Below are 16,602 nucleotides of genomic sequence, written 5' to 3' on the forward strand. Positions count from 1 at the left end.
TCAATGTTATAATTTGTGTATGTAAAATCACAGCGAAAATGTAAAAAAAAAAAAATTGGCTCTGAAATATGTCTGTGAAGCTCATTTTCTTGCTTGTAAATGATTTCTATACTCATTTTATAATATTCTTATTTCCATCATAGTTCAAAAATTTAAAAATAGAAATTTGTCTTTTTCAAATATAGATAAATTTTTTTTAAATTCCTACTGCACATTATAATTTCTTAAACTTTGGTAATGAACTTGATTCATTTTTTACTGCAAAACTAATTTTATTGCAAATGACTTTAGTGGTTAAAATGAAAAGGCGAATCCTAAATTTTTTACATCTATCCCTAGATTAACGCAATATGTTTCCTGCAATGGGCTTAAAATTCGATGCAAAAATTTAAATTTGTGGTTTAAAATCCGATAAATACTTGTCAGTGTCATATATCTTTTGACAGGTTGGCCAGAAAAAAAACTTTAAAGGCATTCTTTTCATAAGCTTCTGTTTCATGGTAAATGAACTATTAGAGGACTGAGCTAACAAGCAATGGGTTATCAATTTTAATGGTTTATCATTTCGAGTTGGGTTAATATAAGTTCAATTTTTTTTCCAAACATATCTTTGTATTATCTTTTTATTGGATTTCCGGACAAAAATTTTTGAAGGATTAAAGTAGAGTAACGAAATTTCTACAAAAAGTTAACATTTTGAGTAAAAATTCAATATTCTGTTTTCGAAAGTTCTAACATTTACTTCATCTTACAATTTATGCTGTAATCAACAAATATTTAATGTAATATTTTAATTTTTAATCCTCCGCATACACCCCTTGGAAGGGGTCCGGGTTCTACTTACTTTCTAAAATTCCAAATAAAACATTAGTTAACACTTGTTACTGCTTTTTTTTAACGGTAGGTTTATAGAAAATTTGCAAAACCAATTTCTGCCATTTTAGCTAGTGAGCTGACGAACAGGGTTGCCCGATTTCAGCCAGATAATACAAAGCTGGTGCGTTTTTTTGTTCAAACCACTAAAATAAGATCGACTAAAATAAATAAAAAACAGCCTTTTATGAAAACAAAATATTTTTCAAAAAACCAGATGACATAAGAGTAGCTTGATAGTTTTAATTAAATGATACAGTGCTCAAAAAAATATATCACCCTCAATAACTTTCTTTCTAACGATCATATTTTCTCGCACTAAGTGTCAATCATAATGGTTCCTGGGGGGTGACCTCAAATATGCTAATTATTTAATGATAACTATTAAGTTAAGAAATCAGAAACGTACTTTCTCTGAATTAATATATATATATTTTTACGTATTTGGATTCTTAACCTTCAAAATATAGGGGGTAGCCGCAATCAGAAAAATATGGTCCCCATAGTTTGGTCAGGAGAGCGATCCTAAGTTCGAACTCCTTAATGCTAATTTCACTTTTTGCGTTTTTAGTCATATTTTAAAAATTAATTAATCATCTCAAAAAAAACAAAAATGCGCCCACTCATAAAAGATACTCAAAGATAGTTTCATGTATTACTCAAAGGCAGTTTCATAAAAAAATAATTTTTAACAATTACTTATTATTTTTTATTATTTAATTGTGGATAAAAAAATTTGAATTATGAGGTATAATTTTTTATAACATTTTAAACTACGTAGTTTTCTATATCAAAATCGGAAGTTTCAACCGTTTTTAGAAGAAGCGGAGAAAAATTAAAATTGTTTTCAAAAAAATAATTTTTCGAAGATGAAGAAATATTTAAATATGGATGATTAATATTTAAAAGTAGATAATTTACGAGAAATTTAACTTACGCGCGTAGAGTAAAACTTCATATTTTTTTCACTAATAACCGATTGCTAATTCTTTTTCTTTAAATTATAAAATACAATGTTTCATTTTTAGTCGTCTAAAAACTTATTCGTAATTTAATAAAGAGATTTGAATAAAACATTTTATTGAATAAGAATAGTATATTAAGGAATGCTGAGTTTTATAAGAGCATGTTTCTTATAGAATGTGATTATTCATCAGCTTTTTTATTTTAGTTTTTTAGTTGTTTTTTTCAATAACTGATACATTTTCAGTAATATATATACGTATGCATTGATTTGAAATAATACAATTGATCAATTTCTTCAGTATATATTTTAGAATTATTAATACGAATACGTAGTCAACATATTTAAGCATCGTAAAACTTCTCAACATCTTATATATTGTCTTAATCTTACATTTTTTTTAATTACCTGTCCACACGTGTTTTGCAGAACTATTTATCAATTATTTAATTGAACTTTAACATTTCTCAAAATCTTTTTCTTTACGCTACCACGTATATTATTTTTTTTATTAATATACTAATAATTTTAGTATTTTTTTTTTCAATTTAGGTTTTCTTTAAAATAAAATTATTTTTTAAATTATTGTCAAGTTTTTATTAAAAGAAAACTTATTGTCAGTTATCTAAGAATTAAATCTTGTTAAGAAATTAAAAATATTCTGCTGATCAAAAATTCTATACTAAACACTGACTATTTACTGAGCATACTATTAGGGACATCAGAAGGTAATGTCGTTTCGGTGCATTTGATATTTGTTATCAAGATTTTATTTTGAATCAATGATGTATTCACCCTCGTTAGCAACAACAATTTCAATGCCGGAACGAAAATGAATCGAAATGGATGAAGAAGAAAAAATGAATTGGTTTTTAAATTCCATTCGTTAGTCTTAAGACTAACGAATATTTAATGCACCAAAACGACATTACTCTCTGATCTTCCTAATAATTTTTCAAAAAATGAAAATAAATTATTGTTTCTTATTTTTTGAGCAATGAAAAGTAAATGCATATGTAACAGATTGCTTTGTTTTTAAAATGAATGAACAATTATGCACGTACAATTTTACTTTGATGTCCAAACTTATTCTCGCCCACCAACTTTAAGAAAGTATCCTCTTAAAAAGGTTAATGTTGATAAAACTTGCTTAAAGTGAAAAACTCTCCTTTAAAAAAAAAACATTTTTATATTTGTCAGGAAAATGCTCGATGTGCCTTACTTTGTGAAAAAGCAAACACTAAAAATAGAAAATTGTAAAAAGATTCCAAAACCATGCTTTATTTTTAAAATATAATTATAAAAAATTGTTGTTTTTCTAACTTAATTTTTTTATTAATTTTCTTAACCCTTTACTGTCATATTAAGTTTATACATGGGTGTCATGCTGGTCGGAATTACTTCTCGTTGAACAAACAGTAATACATAATATACAAGATTATGAAGGAAAAATAAAATTTATTAATTCTTTTTTTAAACTTTAGATATATTTGAAGTAATAATATGTTTTAATTTTGAGTATAAATTATATTTTATAGTTCGCCATCGTGTGATATCTTTCAAAGCAGTCTCCAATATTAAGCCCTGGTTTTCGAGAACATGTGTCGCAAAAATAATTAGCTTGGCCTTTAATTTTTGTGTTTAAACATTCAGAACAATATTTACTCTTTACATCTTCACAGTGTCGTATTATATGTAGTTGGCCATTAAGCTGTGGCTAACATCTTTGCTGGGGTGGCTGAGAGCAGACATACGTCTGGAACGATAAAAAAGTGTTGGTGGCTGAGAGTAGACATACGACAGCAAAGGGTTAATACTAAAATAAGATATATCGAGAGATGTTTAGATAACAAACTATTTTATAGCTGTAATTCAGCAAATAGTTTTAATATACTTTTTTTAGAAATCATAAATAGAAATTGCTCTTTTATTTCATTGTAAAAAGACAAGAATGTTAATGTTTCATTTATGCTCAATCGAAACGTGACAATTAACCCCAGAATTTAAATCTATTTGGACATAACATTTAATAGCCTGAAACAGAAATAATTAAAATTATTAGATAAAAAGCTAAACTTGTTATGTTAAGGGCGGCTGGAAAGATGAGGAAAAGACATTTAGATGAAAATCCGATCATTAGAACGAAAATTATTCAGAGTCATACTTTTTTTCCCTTTTTTTTCGGCGAACTGTACATTACATGGTATGATTTGATATGATAATTTAAAAATCGGATAGTTTATTGGAGAAACAGATGTAAACTTTAGAAGTGTTAAGAACAATAATTTTAAACTACTTGAAATTATAATGATCGATTTCTCAAATTTTACAACCAAATATATTTTAATTAGTACTTTTAACAAATTCAAGATTTTTATAGAAAACTCCTAATAAAAAGATTCAGCACAACTTATGAAAAATACTTGTTTAAGCAGGAACAATGTAAAGCACAACTAGTATGAATTAAAACGTGAACGTAATATATTTAGAACGATTTTAGGCTGATTTTAAAGTTAATGGGATGAATTGCAACAAAAAAAAAAGGATTACTATACACTACTAGCATTTTAACTATTTGTGTAATAAGTACCATTAAAAAAAGTAAATAACTTTAACTAGGAAGAAATTTCTTTCAGAAAAAATTAAATGGAAAAATATCCGTATTATTAAAGTTTATTTGCACAGTAAAAATTTTAACAAGTGAAATCTTATTAATAATCTATTTTGATATTGGGAAAGATTGCGGCAACCCTCTATATTTTGAGGGTCAGAAATTAAAATCTGTTAAAAAAAAGTTATGTTTATTCAGAGAAAGAACGTTTTTGTTTATGATTTCGTAACTTAAAATATCGTCCACACAAATTACTAAGTTTGAAGTCACCTCTCGGAAACATTTAGTTTGAGTCTTAGAACGTGAAAATCCGATCATTGGACAAAAAGTTATGCACAGTGGTTTGATTTTTTTGCATACTGTACTTGATGTATATAAATTCATAAAAATTTAAATTATTCACTTATTTCTAAAAACGAAGTTTTACTTCAAAAAAATAAAATTTGAACTTCTGCAACTTGAAGACATGAAAATATCTTTTAAATCATTGTATCATCATACAACTTGTAGTAGATAAGATACTGATTGTTTCTGTCACGTCTGTTGTATTATTTTAACAGGAATTATTGTGAGCAGCAGCATTAGACGTCTGATGCATTATTACATCATAAAAATTACTATTAATTAAAAACTATAAATAATCAATAAATTTAATTTAAATACAATAGGCAATATGTCTATACACATTGGACGAAAAAGTTGTGAGCCCAACTCAAAAATCCTGGTAATCTCTTGAGTAAAATCATTAATGCCGCTTTTCAAAAAAAATATTGGTTTTATAAATTTAAATCACTGATATTTTCAGAACATGAAATTCTAAATAAATAATATGCAGCATAATTTAAATTAATAATTATGAATAGGTTTATTTTTATCGCTAATCGCATTTAGTATTCTACCAGAAAAAATATTTACAAATGAAAGAGATGCCAAGTATAAATTCTAATTCTAATATTTTTAAATGAAATTGTATACAAGAATTTTTATACATAGATGTGATAGATTTCTCTAAACTTTTGGACCTTGGATTTCGGGATCGCGGTTAGAGAAAAATTTGGAAATCCGGATTTTTTTCCAGAGCACAATCTTCTCTGCAGTAAGGTAAAAAATTAAAAAAAGTCAATAAAAGCTATTTAAATAAAAGACTGTTTCCTTAATAAAATCCACCTGGCTTGGAGTTTTTTTAGAATACACAGACAAATGCTACACTGTTAGCAAATGCTAACTATGGACCCACAGTTTGAAGACACTATTTCTGGTGGGATAAAGGTTTACTAACAGTTGAAGGCAAAATTCAAACTGTTATTTCAAGGACAAAAAGTTTTATAGTTCTCTCTTGTTGCGCCATATTATTTTGCGGATGGAATAAAAAAATTTTAGGCAGTTTAATATGTACTAATAATTTCCAGCAACGAGCTACTGTTTGAAAGTAAAAATGAATTATTTTGTAAGTCAAAATATAGTTAAAAATTTATTTAATCCAAAACTTTTTTTGGCAAATGAATATTTTATTTGGATTAACAATGTCGTAAACTTGGCTTAAATTTGAAGGCGAAATTTAAATGCCTGTTCTTTTTCGTCGAAAAGTAACTATAATTTATTTTGAAGATTATTATGCCTTTTTTTGTGGAGAAATTACGAAACATTTATTGGATGTCAATTTTCTGAATTCGATATTAAATTCAAACATTTAGCTTTTTTTTGTTGTCAAAAATCAGCGAAAACCTGTGTATGGCATTTTTTAGCGGTCAAGCAAACGAAACTTTTTGGAGATCAAATTTAAGTTACCAATTTTCTACAATTTTTATTGCTGTTTAATAAATTTTATAAATTGCCAGAAAATTGTAATTATAAAGGATCACTAAAGGAACTGTCAGAAACGGGCATAAAAGCAACGCCATTTTCTTAATGATGTTATTTCTTATAACCATTTGGGCAAAAAAGCATCTCTTAAATTAATAAAAATGAAAAATATTTGTGTGCATCAAAATTCAAGTTCATAGGAGAAATAGTTTTTAAAAAAATTACGTAACCTGTGTTTGGAAATTGCAGTTTTGAGAAAGAGAAAAAAAAAGTCAGCAAAAGGGACAAGTAGCAACATTAATAAGTTACACTAAGAGTTTTTTTCTTCAAAAAACAAGCAAACATAAATAGTATTACTCTAACTAGAATAAAAACTTAAAATATTTTTTATTCTTTATTGAGAAGTGAAAATTGAACTAAATATTTGGTCGGCACTGGGAGATCTTAAAATGAATGGAACATGAGAATGAAATTCGTACCTGAATTATGGTGTATCACATTATACACCTGAATCAACGTCATCAGGACTCAACTCTATCAGGAAAGAAGGCCACATCTTGTACTGTAAAAATTACAAAGGAAATTATAAGAGAATAAATGTGGTAATCGACATTTCAAATAATAAATTACAATAAAAATTATTCAAAAAATAGTGACACTTATATTTTACAAAACGAATGTGTGAACGGTGCAAAAGATTACGAGAACAGGGAGGAACGAGACAATAACTTATAATTTGTCTATTTAAAAAATCACCTTAGGACTAAGTTTAAAACTGTCTACTGCTATGGAAACCAGAAAAACAGCAGAAAAAGTTTATCACAAGAGGGTGCTTTTCTCCCCTGATTTCCTTACTCTCACCAAACCTATCTTAAATATTGACCCAACACTCCAACTTGAAATAGTTCGTCACCGTCTCTGCTCCAGACGAATGGCGAGGGGAGATCTTTCAATAGAACGACTGTAAAAGAGATGGTTTAAGTAAGTATTTCACGTGTTTTGAAAAAGCGGACTGTAATTGCCTTGCTTAATTATTTTTTTTTAATTTTAAGACAGGCTAATTATTTAAAATAAATTATCATTAAACATAAGCATAGGTTTATCTTTCCCTTACGCTGCATGCATGTGGTTGGTTGTCGCATTTTTTTTCAAATTTCAGACCTAAAAAAAGCAGTTTTTTATTGCTGAAAATTAATATCCTAACTTCACAAATGCAAAACATTTGTTCTCAAGCAGTTTTTAACATGACGTATTGTTGGCTCCCAACAACTGATTTCCAGTTTTCCCTGTTTTATCTTTATAAAAAATTCAATGTGATAACATATTTATTAACTCTATTGCTTTAAAGTGTGTATGATCTTCAAGAAATAGTTATTAAACTTAGGTAAAAAATATTTTTGTAAATACTTTTTTCAGAACTATCATCTTCGGATAGAGAGATAATAAATTCACTGTCCTCGGATTCACTCTCCGAATACATCATAACTATTTTGACATGCAACGGTAACACTAATGAAAGCTAAATTGCAGAAAGTACAAATTGATTTTGATTTCAATTCAAGGCGAAAAATATCAATGCGAAAATTGTGACGAAAGTGGGACTAGTTGCGCCATCTCTTAGCAATATTCAGAAATACAAAAGTAATCACAGGATTTAAAGAATGGAGTAGGTAGCGACGAATTCAATTTCAATGATGCAATTTTTTTTCTTCCTCACATGGCATGAGAAGTCTACCATACGGCCACAAAAAGGCCGAGATGCGATACCAACAGAGAAAGGGTTAAAGGTAGGCATGCAAAAACAAGCTGGTATACAGGTTTGTGTGGATTTTCTTTTGCAGTAAGATAGATTTTCAGATGCCAAATGCCGATTTTTTTTAATATAGTTCCCCTGGGCCGGGATAGCCTGGTCGGTAGGGGGCTGGGCCCATATCCAAGAGGTCGTGGGTTCGATCCTCGCCGGCCGAAGACTCCCCGTGTAGTAAATGGTGACTGATGCACGTTAAATCTGTCGAGTCTCAAAGTCCTCCATGTTCCCACAACAAATCAATACCTCTGGGGGTACTGATCCAGGAGTTTCCTTGTCTTCTGGATTGGTTCAAAATTACAAGGCTACGGAGTTGAACGTAAGTAGTCGTAAACCCATAAAATTGGGTCGGCTGTTCAACGACGGTTATAAAATATAAAATAAAATATAGTTCGCCTATTGGCCGGGATAGCCTGGTCGGTAGGGAGCTGGGCCCAAGTCCAAGAGGTCGTGGGTTCGATCCTCGCCGGCCGAAGACTGCCCGTGTAGTAAATGGTGACTGATGCACGTTAAATCTGTCGAGTCTCAAAGTCCTCCATGTTCCCACAACAAATCAATACCTCTGGGGGTACTGATCCAGGAGTTTCCTTGTCTTCTGGATTGGTTCAAAATTACAAGGCTACGGAGTTGAACGTAAGTAGTCGTAAACCCATGAAATTGGGTCGGCTGTTCAACGACGGTTATAAAATATATGTTCTCTTACTTATAGATCGAAAATTCGGTTAAAAATTCTTACAAATGTTACTTACTTCTGAAGGTAAACTGATGAAAAATTGAGCAAAATAACAATTTTCTTCGATGAGCTAATATACCGTGAAATAGTTTTAAATTTTCCTTCAAATCAAAATTCTGAATTATCATAATTTATCAGAAGTTGGATACAAGATGTTTTGGCCGCAACAATTTTTTTGCTTTTGAGATAAAAATATTTGGCAAACTGATTCTCCAGTAATGGTCTATTTTTGACTAAAAATATAAGCACGTGGTTGTTTGCTTAAAAATGAGTTAAAACTTTTTTTCCCCACCATATCTAGCGAAACTTTTTGTTGTTCTAACATAAGGAGGTTAATTAATAAGGCTGGTACACAGTCCTGTACTTGATCCTTTTGGTTCGTATCAGTTGAAAGCAACGGCCAGAAATCTTATTTTTAAGGGCAAAATTATAAGGCGGTTAAATAAAATTTTCTTTTCAGATCATAAATCGGTTGAAACTTGTTCAGACAGAACTATTTTGAGGCGTTGGCAGTAGTCTGAAAAACTGCATTGCTATTGTAGTTAACTACATACAACTATGACTACTGTATTACAAATGTAATTAACTACAATTACTTTTTTAAATGCAGTGACTACGAACTATTTTTGAAATATAGTCACTATTTCACGACGTTTACGAGACGAATTTTGTTGGAGAGTTTCATTTACAACCATGTCCAAAATATTTTTGAATGAAAAAAAATAGGCTTATTAAAAATGAGAAATAATTACGCAATGTTTTTTCATGTTTGCATGAGTCAGTTTGTTATTCTAAAGAGTTTTTCTCGAATTTTTTATGTTAACAATTATACTTTTCATGACTTTATCGACGGCGCATATTTATTAAAAAAATGATAAATTAAAAAAAAATTTCGAATACGTGCAATTTTGTGAAGCGTTTTATACTCTTATTTTAAAAATGAATTCAAAATTGCTTTTTTATTTCAATTGTAGTATATCAAAAATTAGTCAGAAAATATCTTTTCTTCCATTAAAAGAAACTGTTCATCAATTTACAGTGCAAAAAAAAGAACTGAACTAATTTGAATAACTTTTTATCTGATGATTGGATCCTCACGTTCTAGTACTCAATCTTAATGGTTCGAGGGAGTAAATACTAATATGCTAATTAATTAATGCAGAAAACATTTTAAGCTACGAAAGCAGACACATATCGTACTTTCTCTGAATAAACTTAAATTTTTTTCGGGGGATTCGGATTTCGGATCCACAAAATATAGGTGGTAGTCTCAATCGCAATCTGGGTAATATGGTTCCAATAGTTTTGTCAGGAGAGCTGTCCAAAGTTTGGACACTTAAATGTTATTTAGACTTTTTTGCATTATTTGCCATCACGCGATGACTTTTTAAGCGAATTGAAAAGTTTTAAACGCAATTATAAAATTCGTTTATCAAAAGATAATACCATACAAAAAATAGCTTTTAGTAAGTATTTATTATTTTTAATTATTTTATTTTACAATAGACAAAAAAAAAAATTTAAAATATATGCTTTCCAAACTTTTTACATCTTTTTAAAGAATTTAATTTTAAATAACCAATCGAAAAAATACCGAAAGACAGCGAAATCGTACGAATAGTTCCTGAGAATTCGAATAAATTTTAAAAATAAATTCCCCTCTCAAACCGTTTAGAACTATGTAGTTATTAAATTGTTATTTATATTATACAGTTATTAATTGGTGAATAACATCCCTGTATTTTATTCAAGTTCTTGTTTTAATATTTTATAAGCAGTACAGACAAGTAAATTGCAATTTATTTTGGGATATCTTTGTATGTGTTTTACTCTAATCATCTCTTTTTATAGAATCTCATTTTATTAAGAAAAATTATATTGTAGTAGATTGAAATGCGATTCTAGTAACTATTTTGATTTTGTTTATTCTCTGAATTCAACTTGCTTATATATCTTTGTATTTACATATTTTTGTTAACCGTTTTTCAATTGTGTTATGTTTCCCGTTAGTTTTTATTTTTAATCTTATTCTGATTTATTATAGTAGACTAGTCAATTACTAGTCATGAAAAAGTCATTGAAGTAATATGTGTTATAATTAGATTAATTAGATGTGTTAAATTAAATTAAATCGAACAATTTTTTACATGCTTATAATTGTATTCCTCGGAAATTTCTAAATTTTATGTGAAATTTGACGACAAACTTGCAACCCTAATTATAATCAATTTAAAAACACATATAATTCATTGTTAAATGATCAAAATAAATTCTTGATCTTTAAGAATTCGTGAATCAATTTTTCAGCAAGCTGGTTTTTAGTATTTGTGTTTTGCATGTCATGTTGTTCTATTTGTTTATTACTTAATTAAAAGTTAAAAACTCATTATAAATTATTGACAAATATATTTCATTTATATGCAAAATACAGTAGACCCTCAGTTATCCAACACCTCTTTCAACGCTTGTTAAACTATATTGCATTCTAGCTGATGTATTGTTTCTTTTTAGTCATTAAACTCATTAATTACTACCATGATCATAATTCTGAAAAACTCCTAGGAAATGACCCAAAAAAATTGAGAATGACTTATTTTTTAATGCTATTGCGTCATAGGATTATTTTATTTATGACAGAAAAAAAAATGCGGGTAAGACAGACATAGGATTATTCAAAGTTTCTAAATTTTAGAAGAGAGAAAATGCTATATTAACTATTGATTTTTTTAAATAATATTTCTACATTATTTTGCTATTTTACTCTAATATGATTTTATTCTCCTTATTTTTATTCTCTGCTGCCAACTCTCCTGAATTTTCTAGTAGTCTACTGGATTTTGGCCAGTTTCTCCTTGTCTACTGGTTTAAAAAAATTCTCCTGGTTTTTGTACAATTCCCTAAAATTGAGTAAGTTTCCTAAAAGAAATCCCTATTAAAATAGCATTTTTGCACTGCTTGCTGCTTGCTTGAATATTTAAATATGTATTACTGATACATTATGAAGCGAGCCTCATTTATAATAATCAATTTAAAACTTTTTTCGTATTAAGATGTACTTTTATTTTATTTATTCTGAACTCCCTTTTTCAATTAAAAGACTTCTAATTTTCTTTGAGTAATTAAATGCCTACTACTATTCAAAATTGTGTGTAAACATAATACATAGCATTTTAAGTTCATCTAAAGTCAATCCTAGTTGGGCAATATTATAGTGTTTCTATTTTGATGACGTTAAAGATACCTAAAATTCCCTATGTGTAAAATATTTAGTACATAATGCCATAATTATCATGAAATGTATGTTATTTCATAAAATCTACTGGATTGTTTCCTATCCATGTTGGCACCTCTGTTAATCATGATTTTTTAAGAAAAACTTTTGTTAGACTCTCAATTTGTAGATAAAGTAAAAAAAAAAAAACTTTAAACAAGTATCTAAATAATTTAAATATTTGCTTTTTGTAAAAAATAGTTTCACATGCTTTTTTATTGTGTTTTCATTATTTGAATTCATAGGTATTTTTAAACTTTTTGTTTTTTTCCTACTCCCATGCCTGATAAGGGATTATATTATCATTGCTCAATTATGCTTTGAGTAATTTTACTCACACTAATAAAATTGACATAAAAAGGTCAAAAAAGGATTTCAATTTTCCAACATACCCCTAGTTCCCTGGGTGTTGTATAATTCGGGTTCTACTCTATTATTTATCATTGCATTTTGAAGTGTCTTCCCATTGTATTTCAAAAGTTATTTTGTTTTTGCCAAAAATATGTGAAAATAATTTTATTTCCTGGTCGCTAAGTTTCAATAAAATAATGACTGTTCCTAATCTGATTCTAATTTATTAGGTTAATTTTGGAGTTGAATAATTTAAATAAAGTAAAAATTGTTTTAAAAATTATTCTATTAAAACGATCATGATAATCAGAGTTTATAACATACCTAATTTTGAAAATTTTCCAATAAAACTTTCTTTTTTTATATTAGATTAAAATGAATGAAAAAGTACTATTATATATTAATTCCAATTAAAATCTGATCAATTACTAGCCTTCATACAGTCGTAAGGCATTTTATTTAAATATTTACAATGAATGTGTGGCAAAAAATTGTGTACTTAATTTTTAAAGATAATGATAAAGAGTGTCAGTGTCTGTAGAAATCTGATAACTGATGCTAAAAACTTGTTATGTGCTTTGCTCTTTTGCAAACATCTTTATCATGTGCTTAATTTTTAAAAAAATTTTTATAACAATTATTTTTGACAGTTACATAAAAAGTGCAGGTCTTAGTATTTATTTTTAATTGACAAAGTATATATTATTTTTATTAATTTAATTAATTTTGCTGTCATTGCATTAATTAAACTAAATACAAACACTATTTTACCCATAAAACATTTTTTAAGGTTAATTATTTTATGTGTAAAATGTATTCAATGCATTTAACCAACTATGAGGTATTTTTGGAGATAAATTTTATTATATAAGGTACGCTTAATTTTTAATAACATTTACTGCCAAGGAAAAAGGTTTTTTTACTTTAAGTAAAAGTTATTTTATTTCAGTTGTGTGATCAGTTATTAAGATTGTGTGATCTTATGTGTTTTATTATTTTGCATATTTATTAATGCTTTTTATTTAAGTTGTGGCTTACTTATGTTGTAATTTGTGTCTAAATAATTAGTAAAAAAAAAAGAATTATGCTCAATTTTTCTAAAATTTTAATTTAAATATACATTAATATTGAAGATAAAATATGACGGTCTCAAAATATTACTAGCATGTTTAAAGCTTTTTAAATTTTGTAAGTTAATGCAACATATTTCTGAAAATAAGCTCATAAGCTTGATAAAGTTTATTTTGTACATTAAAGGTTAATTTTCAAAAAAATCATACCCAATTAGAAGTTTACATTTTAACAGCTTTTATTTGTTTTTAATTAATGTTTCATGCTAACATGTTTATTTGTACGTAGATTTCATGTTTGTAATGTTTTAACCAGTTATTTAAAAAAAAATTATGAAGTTCTATAATTTTTGTTAATGTTAAACTTTAGTGTTGTTTTAGCAATACTTTACAAACAGGGATAAATCATAGTTGGTTATTGTAAATTGTTTCTATAAAGGTGCAGATGACTTACTTGACAAAACAGAATTTAAGGATAATTAAAATATTTTTTAAATAATCGATTTTATGTATAAATACACCTAGTGATCTTGTATTTTGTGTGAAGTGTAAAAAAGTTCTACTTTCGATATTATTTTTGAGTTTTATGAAAATTTCAAAAAATGTCTTTATTTCATTTGATTCCAAAAAAAAACTTATGCCTGTTAACTCTTTTATTAAAAACAATCATTCATTATATCATTTATTATTATAGTAATCATTTATATTATGTTATATAACAGTTATCATTTATATAAGAATTATCATTTAGAAAATAATATAATATGATAAATAATAATGATTACTATATAATGATTATTATTTAGTAATCTTTATTATTATTAATCATATTATTATTACAAAAGTAATATATTTCTCATAATATTTTTCAGTTTGTTTTAGTTTAACATTTTTGTTTATTTTCTCATACTACTCTTCAATTAAATTACTTATTAAAATGTTCATTATTGAATTTCTGAATGTTTAAAGGCACTGAAGCATAACACAAAGAATTTAATTTTACATGCCTGATTTTAGCAATGTACTGCCCATTATGAATATACACATTTTTGAGGAGTACGTTTAAATTAAATCTGACTTATTTGCAATTTCAGTCTTGTGTATTTTTGTTGTACTCATTTTTGTTGATTTGTTTTGTCATAAATTTTATTTTCCTGTGTCCTGTGTTTAAATATTTTTTTTTCTTTGCAAATTTATTTCAACTTATGTAAATAAGGGAATGGGAAAAAAACTGAAGTGTTGCTATTTGATTGAAATATCTTTTTTAACTTATATATAAAATTTATTAAAGAATTGTATCCGGACATAATCTGACCTCATGAGAAATTTGCTCATTTAAATTAATGCTTTTTTCTTTCATTTAAAAAAAAAGTATGATTTTGTTTTATTTTATAAAGATAAGGTTTTTTATTGATCTCTTTTTTTATTGAAAGTGCTTCTTTAATATATTACAGGATTCATGAAGTCTTGGTTAAAATCATGTTTCAAGTGACGTTTTTATTATGAAGTCTTTTTCAGAAAATAACTTTTTGCAAAATGTAGTTAAAATTTGTCATTGATAAAAATTATTTATCTGCAGTCAATTTGTAATAACTTAAGTCTAGAATGACCAAGAAAAACAAATTCGTTTTTCAGAAGGTTTGGGCTTTTAAACATAAATTTTACATTTTTATTTATTTTTCTTCACGGAGAATTGATTCTTCAGAGGCAAAAAAGAAAAAAATTCTCGAAACAAGAAATTTTCATTTTTTGGTTTGAAATTACCCTTAATATTATCTTCTTTTTTTTTAAGTTACTATGGCTTTTTCAAAATATTTTTGGAAAGTAAAGTTTATATATTGTTAAAAGTTTTTCGTTAATAATTTGAATTTATAAAATTCATGAATAAAATATAATAGCTTACGTTCTAAAAAATAATAAAAATTTGTTGAAATAGTTATAATTTATGAAACTAAATTTCAGTTGCATTTCATAAACTTAGGAAATCCTAAGTAATTATCAAATTGACTTATAAAGTTATTTATTATATTTAGCATAACAGAAAATGTTACTGTTGATTTTTTTGCAGGGAACTTTAACTAAATGTTGAATTGCGAATAAATTTTTTTTTTATTAATATATAATTTCATTTTATTATTTTTATAAGCATGTATTAAAATAAGTCCTTTTAAAGATGTCGCAATTCGATAGTTTACACAATGTCTTTAGTTGCGTGTTTTTCCACTCTCAAAATCCGTTAAAACATCAAATATCAAGAACAAGATCATTTTTTTCTGACGAAATATTACCATATATAGATAAAATATAGTCTAGAATTCTAGAAAAATCTAAGAATTTTATTTTTGAAATTTCATGAACTTGATGATAAAATAAGTTTGAAAAAAGGTTTAAAAAATCATTTGCTCTAAAGATTACGCCTTAACTGATCTCTAAAAAAAAATTTTTAAATATGTTTTGCATATTGGTTTATAAATTATTTTACACGAGCAGTTTATTAACAATATTAGATATAAAAGCTGAATTAATCATATTTCTTATTGAAAATGCATATTAACAAAATCCTTAAGGATTTATGCATTATCAAGACTTCATATATCTGACAGAGCAATCAGATTGTTAAATTAAATTATTGATACGAACAAAAGGTTCCATTTTAGTACAAGTTCCCCCCCCCCGTCATTTCTATGGTGTTTCTAGTTTAAGAAGATATAAAATTTATGAAAAGTGCCATTTATCTCTTTTGAAGTTGTGCTGTAATATAGGTACTTTAGTTGATAATAAATTTTATTTCCTTTTAATGTAATAAAGTAAGACATTCGGTTCATTGTTCCTGTACAGAAAGGTGCAATAAAAGTTATTGTAAATACTTGCCTCATTGTTTTTCTTTGCTAATTGCAGCGCTCACTCTGCTCGGCTTCTAACGCAGCATTGTGAAAGTTCAATCTGTTGAGTGTTAAGGTGTGTCCTCTCATTGTGGGTCCTCTCAGAGAAATTCCATCCAGCAGATGATGTCATAACAATAGATCCATCAAAGTGGGAATCAAGTGCAGACTCCGGAATTTGAAGTAATGTCCATCACCAAACATTTGGGAACTGAAAAAAGTGTGAGCATATATATA

General features: G+C 27.2%; 1 long non-coding RNA gene across 2 annotated transcripts in view; it reads right to left on the reverse strand.

Annotated features, from left to right (window-relative positions):
* Positions 1 to 16,602, reverse strand: part of LOC147806840 (uncharacterized) — a 157,596-nt gene that overhangs the window by 27,256 nt on the left and 113,738 nt on the right. The window contains exons 12-13 of one of the 2 annotated variants that reach the window (XR_015435295.1): positions 16,355 to 16,576; positions 6,731 to 6,813 (exon numbers count right to left, since the gene is read on the reverse strand). This is a non-coding gene — a long non-coding RNA (uncharacterized LOC147806840). Of the gene's footprint in view, positions 1 to 6,730; positions 6,814 to 16,354; positions 16,577 to 16,602 lie in introns of those variants that run through there. The other variant, XR_015435296.1, reaches the window with a different exon arrangement.

This window comes from Parasteatoda tepidariorum, chromosome 7 (genome assembly GCF_982258835.1).
Source record: "Parasteatoda tepidariorum strain Cologne lab strain chromosome 7, Ptep-v5.0, whole genome shotgun sequence".
NCBI lineage: Eukaryota > Metazoa > Arthropoda > Arachnida > Araneae > Theridiidae > Parasteatoda > Parasteatoda tepidariorum.